The sequence below is a fragment of the Astyanax mexicanus genome, unplaced genomic scaffold (assembly GCF_023375975.1).
Source record: "Astyanax mexicanus isolate ESR-SI-001 unplaced genomic scaffold, AstMex3_surface scaffold_46, whole genome shotgun sequence".
Taxonomy (NCBI): domain Eukaryota; kingdom Metazoa; phylum Chordata; class Actinopteri; order Characiformes; family Acestrorhamphidae; genus Astyanax; species Astyanax mexicanus.
The window spans coordinates 612,501-620,000 of NW_026040056.1; the positions used below are offsets into that span (position 1 = coordinate 612,501).

Below are 7,500 nucleotides of genomic sequence, written 5' to 3' on the forward strand. Positions count from 1 at the left end.
AACTAGTAATGTATAACAAGACCATGGTAATGGAAGCAAGAGGGGAAAAGCTTACAGCACCTGGTATTCCCAGGTGGTCTCCCATCCAAGTACTAACCAGGCCAAACCCTGCTTAGCTTCCGAGATCAGACGAGATCTGGCGTTCTCAGGGTAGTGTGACCGTAAGCCATTACAGAGCTCTCATCAAGACTACTTATGCAACTTCATCTATGTTGGGTTTCAGATAACAAACTAGTAATGTATAACAAGACCATGGTAATGGAAGCAAGAGGGGAAAAGCTTACTGCACCTGGTATTCCCAGGTGGTCTCCCATCCAAGTACTAACCAGGCCAAACCCTGCTTAGCTTCCGAGATCAGACGAGATCGGGCGTTCTCAGGGTAGTGTGACCGTAAGCCATTGCAGAGTTCTCATCAAGACTACTTATGCAACTTCATCTATGTTGGGTTTCAGATAACAAACTAGTAATGTATAACAAGACCATGGTAATGGAAGCAAGAGGGGAAAAGCTTACAGCACCTGGTATTCCCAGGTGGTCTCCCATCCAAGTACTAACCAGGCCAAACCCTGCTTAGCTTCCGAGATCAGACGTTCTCAGGGTAGTGTGACCGTAAGCCATTGCAGAGCTCTCATCAAGACTACTTATGCAACTTCATCTATGTTGGGTTTCAGATAACAAACTAGTAATGAATAACAAGACCATGGTAATGGAAGCAAGAGGGGAAAAGCTTACAGCACCTGGTATTCCCAGGTGGTCTCCCATCCAAGTACTAACCAGGCCAAACCCTGCTTAGCTTCCGAGATCAGACGAGATCGGGCGTTCTCAGGGTAGTGTGACCGTAAGCCATTGCAGAGCTCTCATCAAGACTACTTATGCAACTTCATCTATGTTGGGTTTCAGATAACAAACTAGTAATGTATAACAAGACCATGGTAATGGAAGCAAGAGGGGAAAAGCTTACAGCACCTGGTATTACCAGGTGGTCTACCATCCAAGTACTAACCAGGCCAAACCCTGCTTAGCTTCCGAGATCAGACGAGATCGGGCGTTCTCAGGGTAGTGTGACCGTAAGCCATTGCAGAGCTCTCATCAAGACTACTTATGCAACTTCATCTATGTTGGGTTTCAGATAACAAACTAGTAATGTATAACAAGACCATGGTAATGGAAGCAAGAGGGGAAAAGCTTACAGCACCTGGTATTCCCAGGTGGTCTCCCATCCAAGTACTAACCAGGCCAAACCCTGCTTAGCTTCCGAGATCAGACGAGATCGGGCGTTCTCAGGGTAGTGTGACCGTAAGCCATTGCAGAGCTCTCATCAAGACTACTTATGCAACTTCATCTATGTTGGGTTTCAGATAACAAACTAGTAATGTATAACAAGACCATGGTAATGGAAGCAAGAGGGGAAAAGCTTACAGCACCTGGTATTCCCAGGTGGTCTCCCATCCAAGTACTAACCAGGCCAAACCCTGCTTAGCTTCCGAGATCAGACGAGATCGGGCGTTCTCAGGGTAGTGTGACCGTAAGCCATTGCAGAGCTCTCATCAAGACTACTTATGCAACTTCATCTATGTTGGGTTTCAGATAACAAACTAGTAATGTATAACAAGACCATGGTAATGGAAGCAAGAGGGGAAAAGCTTACAGCACCTGGTATTCCCAGGTGGTCTCCCATCCAAGTACTAACCAGGCCAAACCCTGCTTAGCTTCCGAGATCAGACGAGATCGGGCGTTCTCAGGGTAGTGTGACCGTAAGCCATTGCAGAGCTCTCATCAAGACTACTTATGCAACTTCATCTATGTTGGGTTTCAGATAACAAACTAGTAATGTATAACAAGACCATGGTAATGGAAGCAAGAGGGGAAAAGCTTACAGCACCTGGTATTCCCAGGTGGTCTCCCATCCAAGTACTAACCAGGCCAAACCCTGCTTAGCTTCCGAGATCAGACGAGATCGGGCGTTCTCAGGGTAGTGTGACCGTAAGCCATTGCAGAGCTCTCATCAAGACTACTTATGCAACTTCATCTATGTTGGGTTTCAGATAACAAACTAGTAATGTATAACAAGACCATGGTAATGGAAGCAAGAGGGGAAAAGCTTACAGCACCTGGTATTCCCAGGTGGTCTCCCATCCAAGTACTAACCAGGCCAAACCCTGCTTAGCTTCCGAGATCAGACGAGATCGGGCGTTCTCAGGGTAGTGTGACCGTAAGCCATTGCAGAGCTCTCATTAGGACTACTTATGCAACTTCATCTATGTTGGGTTTCAGATAACAAACTAGTAATGTATAACAAGACCATGGTAATGGAAGCAAGAGGGGAAAAGCTTACAGCACCTGGTATTCCCAGGTGGTCTCCCATCCAAGTACTAACCAGGCCAAACCCTGCTTAGCTTCCGAGATCAGACGAGATCGGGCGTTCTCAGGGTAGTGTGACCGTAAGCCATTGCAGAGCTCTCATCAAGACTACTTATGCAACTTCATCTATGTTGGGTTTCAGATAACAAACTAGTAATGTATAACAAGACCATGGTAATGGAAGCAAGAGGGGAAAAGCTTACAGCACCTGGTATTCCCAGGTGGTCTCCCATCCAAGTACTAACCAGGCCAAACCCTGCTTAGCTTCCGAGATCAGACGAGATCGGGCGTTCTCAGGGTAGTGTGACCGTAAGCCATTGCAGAGCTCTCATCAAGACTACTTATGCAACTTCATCTATGTTGGGTTTCAGACAACAAACTAGTAATGTATAACAAGACCATGGTAATGGAAGCAAGAGGGGAAAAGCTTACAGCACCTGGTATTCCCAGGTGGTCTCCCATCCAAGTACTAACCAGGCCAAACCCTGCTTAGCTTCCGAGATCAGACGAGATCGGGCGTTCTCAGGGTAGTGTGACCGTAAGCCATTGCAGAGCTCTCATCAAGACTACTTATGCAACTTCATCTATGTTGGGTTTCAGATAACAAACTAGTAATGTATAACAAGACCATGGTAATGGAAGCAAGAGGGGAAAAGCTTACAGCACCTGGTATTCCCAGGTGGTCTCCCATCCAAGTACTAACCAGGCCAAACCCTGCTTAGCTTCCGAGATCAGACGAGATCGGGCGTTCTCAGGGTAGTGTGACCGTAAGCCATTGCAGAGCTCTCATCAAGACTACTTATGCAACTTCATCTATGTTGGGTTTCAGATAACAAACTAGTAATGTATAACAAGACCATGGTAATGGAAGCAAGAGGGGATAAGCTTACAGCACCTGGTATTCCCAGGTGGTCTCCCATCCAAGTACTAACCAGGCCAAACCCTGCTTAGCTTCTGAGATCAGACGAGATCGGGCGTTCTCAGGGTAGTGTGACCGTAAGCCATTGCAGAGCTCTCATCAAGACTACTTATGCAACTTCATCTATGTTGGGTTTCAGATAACAAACTAGTAATGTATAACAAGACCATGGTAATGGAAGCAAGAGGGGAAAAGCTTACAGCACCTGGTATTCCCAGGTGGTCTCCCATCCAAGTACTAACCAGGCCAAACCCTGCTTAGCTTCCGAGATCAGACGAGATCGGGCGTTCTCAGGGTAGTGTGACCGTAAGCCATTGCAGAGCTCTCATCAAGACTACTTATGCAACTTCATCTATGTTGGGTTTCAGATAACAAACTAGTAATGTATAACAAGACCATGGTAATGGAAGCAAGAGGGGAAAAGCTTACAGCACCTGGTATTCCCAGGTGGTCTCCCATCCAAGTACTAACCAGGCCAAACCCTGCTTAGCTTCCGAGATCAGACGAGATTGGGCATTCTCAGGGTAGTGTGACCGTAAGCCATTGCAGAGCTCTCATCAAGACTACTTATGCAACTTCATCTATGTTGGGTTTCAGATAACAAACTAGTAATGTATAACAAGACCATGGTAATGGAAGCAAGAGGGGAAAAGCTTACAGCACCTGGTATTCCCAGGTGGTCTCCCATCCAAGTACTAGCCAGGCCAAACCCTGCTTAGCTTCCGAGATCAGACGAGATCGGGCTTTATCAGGGTAGTGTGACCGTAAGCCATTGCAGAGCTCTCATCAAGACTACTTATGCAACTTCATCTATGTTGGGTTTCAGATAACAAACTAGTAATGTATAACAAGACCATGGTAATGGAAGCAAGAGGGGAAAAGCTTACAGCACCTGGTATTCCCAGATGGTCTCCCATCCAAGTACTAACCAGGCCAAACCCTGCTTAGCTTCCGAGATCAGACGAGATCGGGCGTTCTCAGGGTAGTGTGACCGTAAGCCATTGCAGAGCTCTCATCAAGACTACTTATGCAACTTCATCTATGTTGGGTTTCAGATAACAAACTAGTAATGTATAACAAGACCATGGTAATGGAAGCAAGAGGGGAAAAGCTTACAGCACCTGGTATTCCCAGGTGGTCTCCCATCCAAGTACTAACCAGGCCAAACCCTGCTTAGCTTCCGAGATCAGACGAGATCGGGCGTTCTCAGGGTAGTGTGACCGTAAGCCATTGCAGAGCTCTCATCAAGACTACTTATGCAACTTCATCTATGTTGGGTTTCAGATAACAAACTAGTAATGTATAACAAGACCATGGTAATGGAAGCAAGAGGGGAAAAGCTTACAGCACCTGGTATTCCCAGGTGGTCTCCCATCCAAGTACTAACCAGGCCAAACCCTGCTTAGCTTCCGAGATCAGACGAGATCGGGCGTTCTCAGGGTAGTGTGACCGTAAGCCATTGCAGAGCTCTCATCAAGACTACTTATGCAACTTCATCTATGTTGGGTTTCAGATAACAAACTAGTAATGTTTAACAAGACCATGGTAATGGAAGCAAGAGGGGAAAAGCTTACAGCACCTGGTATTCCCAGGTGGTCTCCCATCCAAGTACTAACCAGGCCAAACCCTGCTTAGCTTCCGAGATCAGACGAGATCGGGCGTTCTCAGGGTAGTGTGACCGTAAGCCATTGCAGAGCTCTCATCAAGACTACTTATGCAACTTCATCTATGTTGGGTTTCAGATAACAAACTAGTAATGTATAACAAGACCATGATAATGGAAGCAAGAGGGGAAAAGCTTACAGCACCTGGTATTCCCAGGTGGTCTCCCATCCAAGTACTAACCAGGCCAAACCCTGCTTAGCTTCCGAGATCAGACGAGATCGGGCGTTCTCAGGGTAGTGTGACCGTAAGCCATTGCAGAGCTCTCATCAAGACTACTTATGCAACTTCATCTATGTTGGGTTTCAGATAACAAACTAGTAATGTATAACAAGACCATGGTAATGGAAGCAAGAGGGGAAAAGCTTACAGCACCTGGTATTCCCAGGTGGTCTCCCATCCAAGTACTAACCAGGCCAAACCCTGCTTAGCTTCCGAGATCAGACGAGATCGGGCATTCTCAGGGTAGTGTGACCGTAAGCCATTGCAGAGCTCTCATCAAGACTACTTATGCAACTTCATCTATATTGGGTTTCAGATAACAAACTAGTAATGTATAACAAGACCATGGTAATGGAAGCAAGAGGGGAAAAGCTTACAGCACCTGGTATTCCCAGGTGGTCTCCCATCCAAGTACTAACCAGGCCAAACCCTGCTTAGCTTCCGAGATCAGACGAGATCGGGCGTTCTCAGAGTAGTGTGACCGTAAGCCATTGCAGAGCTCTCATCAAGACTACTTATGCAACTTCATCTATGTTGGGTTTCAGATAACAAACTAGTAATGTATAACAAGACCATGGTAATGGAAGCAAGAGGGGAAAAGCTTACAGCACCTGGTATTCCCAGGTGGTCTCCCATCCAAGTACTAACCAGGCCAAACCCTGCTTAGCTTCCGAGATCAGACGAGATCGGGCGTTCTCAGGGTAGTGTGACCGTAAGCCATTGCAGAGCTCTCATCAAGACTACTTATGCAACTTCATCTATGTTGGGTTTCAGATAACAAACTAGTAATGTATAACAAGACCATGGTAATGGAAGCAAGAGGGGAAAAGCTTACAGCACCTGGTATTCCCAGGTGGTCTCCCATCCAAGTACTAACCAGGCCAAACCCTGCTTAGCTTCCAAGATCAGACGAGATCGGGCGTTCTCAGGGTAGTGTGACCGTAAGCCATTGCAGAGCTCTCATCAAGACTACTTATGCAACTTCATCTATGTTGGGTTTCAGATAACAAACTAGTAATGTATAACAAGACCATTGTAATGGAAGCAAGAGGGGAAAAGCTTACAGCACCTGGTATTCCCAGGTGGTCTCCCATCCAAGTACTAGCCAGGCCAAACCCTGCTTAGCTTCCGAGATCAGACGAGATCGGGCGTTCTCAGGGTAGTGTGACCGTAAGCCATTGCAGAGCTCTCATCAAGACTACTTATGCAACTTCATCTATGTTGGGTTTCAGATAACAAACTAGTAATGTATAACAAGACCATGGTAATGGAAGCAAGAGGGGAAAAGCTTACAGCACCTGGTATTCCCAGGTGGTCTCCCATCCAAGTACTAACCAGGCCAAACCCTGCTTAGCTTCCGAGATCAGACGAGATCGGGCGTTCTCAGGGTAGCGTGACCGTAAGCCATTTCAGAGCTCGCATCAAGACTACTTATGCAACTTCATCTATGTTGGGTTTCAGATAACAAACTAGTAATGTATAACAAGACCATGGTAATGGAAGCAAGAGGGGAAAAGCTTACAGCACCTGGTATTCCCAGGTGGTCTCCCATCCAAGTACTAACCAGGCCAAACCCTGCTTAGCTTCCGAGATCAGACGAGATCGGGCGTTCTCAGGGTAGTGTGATCGTAAGCCATTGCAGAGCTCTCATCAAGACTACTTATGCAACTTCATCTATGTTGGGTTTCAGATAACAAACTGGTAATGTATAACAAGACCATGGTAATGGAAGCAAGAGGGGAAAAGCTTACAGCACCTGGTATTCCCAGGTGGTCTCCCATCCAAGTACTAACCAGGTCAAACCCTGCTTAGCTTCCGAGATCAGACGAGATCGGGCGTTCTCAGGGTAGTGTGACCGTAAGCCATTGCAGAGCTCTCATCAAGACTACTTATGCAACTTCATCTATGTTGGGTTTCAGATAACAAACTAGTAATGTATAACAAGACCATGGTAATGGAAGCAAGAGGGGAAAAGCTTACAGCACCTGGTATTCCCAGGTGGTCTCCCATCCAAGTACTAACCAGGCCAAACCCTGCTTAGCTTCCGAGATCAGACGAGATCGGGCGTTCTCAGGGTAGTGTGACCGTAAGCCATTGCAGAGCTCTCATCAAGACTACTTATGCAACTTAATCTATGTTGGGTTTCAGATAACAAACTAGTAATGTATAACAAGACCATGGTAATGGAAGCAAGAGGGGAAAAGCTTACAGCACCTGGTATTCCCAGGTGGTCTCCCATCCAAGTACTAACCAGGCCAAACCCTGCTTAGCTTCCGAGATCAGACGAGAGCGGGCGTTCTCAGGGTAGTGTGACCGTAAGCCATTGCAGAGCTCTC

At 46.6% G+C, this 7,500-nt stretch overlaps 1 protein-coding gene, 32 non-coding genes and 1 pseudogene across 34 annotated transcripts in view; 1 reads left to right on the top strand and 33 right to left on the bottom strand.

The window, feature by feature from the left end:
* Positions 1 to 7,500, top strand: part of LOC125795261 (syncytin-A-like) — a 170,873-nt gene that overhangs the window by 40,508 nt on the left and 122,865 nt on the right. The window lies entirely within an intron of this gene.
* On the bottom strand, positions 49 to 167 carry LOC125796065 (5S ribosomal RNA). Its single transcript, XR_007435057.1, has one exon. It is a non-coding gene; the product is annotated as a 5S ribosomal RNA (ribosomal RNA).
* Positions 278 to 396, bottom strand: LOC125796036 (5S ribosomal RNA). The gene has a single exon (XR_007435028.1). It is a non-coding gene; the product is annotated as a 5S ribosomal RNA (ribosomal RNA).
* LOC125796427 (5S ribosomal RNA) lies at positions 507 to 615 on the bottom strand (annotated as a pseudogene).
* On the bottom strand, positions 726 to 844 carry LOC125795468 (5S ribosomal RNA). The gene has a single exon (XR_007434460.1). It is a non-coding gene; the product is annotated as a 5S ribosomal RNA (ribosomal RNA).
* On the bottom strand, positions 955 to 1,073 carry LOC125796286 (5S ribosomal RNA). The gene has a single exon (XR_007435278.1). It is a non-coding gene; the product is annotated as a 5S ribosomal RNA (ribosomal RNA).
* On the bottom strand, positions 1,184 to 1,302 carry LOC125795469 (5S ribosomal RNA). The gene has a single exon (XR_007434461.1). It is a non-coding gene; the product is annotated as a 5S ribosomal RNA (ribosomal RNA).
* LOC125795470 (5S ribosomal RNA) lies at positions 1,413 to 1,531 on the bottom strand. The gene has a single exon (XR_007434462.1). It is a non-coding gene; the product is annotated as a 5S ribosomal RNA (ribosomal RNA).
* LOC125795472 (5S ribosomal RNA) lies at positions 1,642 to 1,760 on the bottom strand. The gene has a single exon (XR_007434464.1). It is a non-coding gene; the product is annotated as a 5S ribosomal RNA (ribosomal RNA).
* Positions 1,871 to 1,989, bottom strand: LOC125795473 (5S ribosomal RNA). Its single transcript, XR_007434465.1, has one exon. It is a non-coding gene; the product is annotated as a 5S ribosomal RNA (ribosomal RNA).
* LOC125795474 (5S ribosomal RNA) lies at positions 2,100 to 2,218 on the bottom strand. Its single transcript, XR_007434466.1, has one exon. It is a non-coding gene; the product is annotated as a 5S ribosomal RNA (ribosomal RNA).
* On the bottom strand, positions 2,329 to 2,447 carry LOC125795475 (5S ribosomal RNA). Its single transcript, XR_007434467.1, has one exon. It is a non-coding gene; the product is annotated as a 5S ribosomal RNA (ribosomal RNA).
* Positions 2,558 to 2,676, bottom strand: LOC125795476 (5S ribosomal RNA). The gene has a single exon (XR_007434468.1). It is a non-coding gene; the product is annotated as a 5S ribosomal RNA (ribosomal RNA).
* LOC125795477 (5S ribosomal RNA) lies at positions 2,787 to 2,905 on the bottom strand. The gene has a single exon (XR_007434469.1). It is a non-coding gene; the product is annotated as a 5S ribosomal RNA (ribosomal RNA).
* LOC125795478 (5S ribosomal RNA) lies at positions 3,016 to 3,134 on the bottom strand. The gene has a single exon (XR_007434470.1). It is a non-coding gene; the product is annotated as a 5S ribosomal RNA (ribosomal RNA).
* Positions 3,245 to 3,363, bottom strand: LOC125796077 (5S ribosomal RNA). The gene has a single exon (XR_007435069.1). It is a non-coding gene; the product is annotated as a 5S ribosomal RNA (ribosomal RNA).
* On the bottom strand, positions 3,474 to 3,592 carry LOC125795479 (5S ribosomal RNA). The gene has a single exon (XR_007434471.1). It is a non-coding gene; the product is annotated as a 5S ribosomal RNA (ribosomal RNA).
* On the bottom strand, positions 3,703 to 3,821 carry LOC125796259 (5S ribosomal RNA). The gene has a single exon (XR_007435251.1). It is a non-coding gene; the product is annotated as a 5S ribosomal RNA (ribosomal RNA).
* Positions 3,932 to 4,050, bottom strand: LOC125796046 (5S ribosomal RNA). Its single transcript, XR_007435038.1, has one exon. It is a non-coding gene; the product is annotated as a 5S ribosomal RNA (ribosomal RNA).
* LOC125795762 (5S ribosomal RNA) lies at positions 4,161 to 4,279 on the bottom strand. The gene has a single exon (XR_007434754.1). It is a non-coding gene; the product is annotated as a 5S ribosomal RNA (ribosomal RNA).
* On the bottom strand, positions 4,390 to 4,508 carry LOC125795480 (5S ribosomal RNA). Its single transcript, XR_007434472.1, has one exon. It is a non-coding gene; the product is annotated as a 5S ribosomal RNA (ribosomal RNA).
* LOC125795481 (5S ribosomal RNA) lies at positions 4,619 to 4,737 on the bottom strand. Its single transcript, XR_007434473.1, has one exon. It is a non-coding gene; the product is annotated as a 5S ribosomal RNA (ribosomal RNA).
* On the bottom strand, positions 4,848 to 4,966 carry LOC125795483 (5S ribosomal RNA). The gene has a single exon (XR_007434475.1). It is a non-coding gene; the product is annotated as a 5S ribosomal RNA (ribosomal RNA).
* LOC125795484 (5S ribosomal RNA) lies at positions 5,077 to 5,195 on the bottom strand. The gene has a single exon (XR_007434476.1). It is a non-coding gene; the product is annotated as a 5S ribosomal RNA (ribosomal RNA).
* Positions 5,306 to 5,424, bottom strand: LOC125795847 (5S ribosomal RNA). Its single transcript, XR_007434839.1, has one exon. It is a non-coding gene; the product is annotated as a 5S ribosomal RNA (ribosomal RNA).
* On the bottom strand, positions 5,535 to 5,653 carry LOC125795827 (5S ribosomal RNA). The gene has a single exon (XR_007434819.1). It is a non-coding gene; the product is annotated as a 5S ribosomal RNA (ribosomal RNA).
* Positions 5,764 to 5,882, bottom strand: LOC125795485 (5S ribosomal RNA). Its single transcript, XR_007434477.1, has one exon. It is a non-coding gene; the product is annotated as a 5S ribosomal RNA (ribosomal RNA).
* Positions 5,993 to 6,111, bottom strand: LOC125795965 (5S ribosomal RNA). The gene has a single exon (XR_007434957.1). It is a non-coding gene; the product is annotated as a 5S ribosomal RNA (ribosomal RNA).
* On the bottom strand, positions 6,222 to 6,340 carry LOC125795739 (5S ribosomal RNA). The gene has a single exon (XR_007434731.1). It is a non-coding gene; the product is annotated as a 5S ribosomal RNA (ribosomal RNA).
* On the bottom strand, positions 6,451 to 6,569 carry LOC125795878 (5S ribosomal RNA). The gene has a single exon (XR_007434870.1). It is a non-coding gene; the product is annotated as a 5S ribosomal RNA (ribosomal RNA).
* On the bottom strand, positions 6,680 to 6,798 carry LOC125795976 (5S ribosomal RNA). Its single transcript, XR_007434968.1, has one exon. It is a non-coding gene; the product is annotated as a 5S ribosomal RNA (ribosomal RNA).
* On the bottom strand, positions 6,909 to 7,027 carry LOC125795869 (5S ribosomal RNA). The gene has a single exon (XR_007434861.1). It is a non-coding gene; the product is annotated as a 5S ribosomal RNA (ribosomal RNA).
* On the bottom strand, positions 7,138 to 7,256 carry LOC125795486 (5S ribosomal RNA). The gene has a single exon (XR_007434478.1). It is a non-coding gene; the product is annotated as a 5S ribosomal RNA (ribosomal RNA).
* On the bottom strand, positions 7,367 to 7,485 carry LOC125796189 (5S ribosomal RNA). The gene has a single exon (XR_007435181.1). It is a non-coding gene; the product is annotated as a 5S ribosomal RNA (ribosomal RNA).